The sequence below is a fragment of the Chrysochloris asiatica genome, unplaced genomic scaffold (assembly GCF_000296735.1).
Source record: "Chrysochloris asiatica unplaced genomic scaffold, ChrAsi1.0 scaffold00382, whole genome shotgun sequence".
Classification (NCBI taxonomy): Eukaryota; Metazoa; Chordata; class Mammalia; order Afrosoricida; family Chrysochloridae; genus Chrysochloris; species Chrysochloris asiatica.
The window spans coordinates 743,498-744,744 of NW_006408900.1; positions in this window are offsets into that span (position 1 = coordinate 743,498).

Sequence of the window (1,247 nt, forward strand, 5' to 3'; positions counted from 1 at the left end):
CCCTTTGTCAAAGAAAAGTTGGCTGTATGTGGATGGGTTCATTTTTGGATTCTCTATTTTGTTCCACTGATACATGTATCTTTCATTGTACCAATACCAGGCTGTTTTGATCACTATAGACAGGTAGTAAATTTTGAAATCAGGGAGTAACAGGTTTCCAACTTTATTCTTCTTAAGCAAAGCTTTGCCTTTCCTGGGTCTCTTTTGTTTCTATATAAAATCTGTAATTGTTTATTTTCCATCTGTTCGAAGAATGCCATTGGAATCTGGATTGGGATTGCATTATATGTGCAGATTGCTTTAGGTAGTATTGACATTTTCACAATGTTAAGTCTTCCTATCTTGGAGCATAGTATATTCTGTCTTTTTTTGTTAGTTTCTTTTGATTTATTGTAGTACTGTTTTGTAGTTATTTTTGTATAGGTCTTTTGTTTCTCTGGTTAGATTTATTCTTAAATATTTCATCCTTTGGGTGGCAATTGTAAATGGTATTGCTTTCCTAATTCCCTTTTCATCATTGTCATTACTATTATAGAGGAATCCAACTGATTATTGTATGTTGATCTTGTAACCGGCCACTCTGCTGAATCTTCTAATGAGTTCTAGTAGTGTTTTTGCTGAGTTTTTCAGGTTTTCTATGTATAGTTTCCTATCATCTGAAAATAGAGTTTTACTTCCTCTTTGCAAATTTGGAAGCTTTTAATTTCCCTAACTTGCCTTATAACTCTGGCTAATACTTCCAACACAATATTGAATAAGAGTGGTGATAAAGGACATTCTTGTCTGATTCCTGTTCACTAAGGGAAAGCCTTCAGTTTTTCTCAGTTGAGAGTGTTATTAGTTGTTGGTTTTCTATATATGCTCTTAATTACATTGAGGAATTTCCTTTCAATTCCTACTTTGTTGAGTGTTTTATCAGGAATGTATGCTGGATTTTGTCAAATGCTGCTTCTTCATCAATCAATATGTTCATGTGGTTACTTTCCTTTTTAAAATTTATATGGTGGATTACATTGGTTGTTTTTCTAATATTGAACCATCCTTACATCCCTGATATGACTTCCAATTGGTCAGGATGTATTATTATTATTATTATTATTATTATTTTAATTAAATGTTTTTATTTTGCATTGAGTGAAAGTTTACAGGGCACATCATCGGCTTCACATTCAACCATTCATATAGCTTGTTTCATTACATTGATTATTATCCCCGCTATATATCGTCAGTTTACAGTGTTTCTCTCT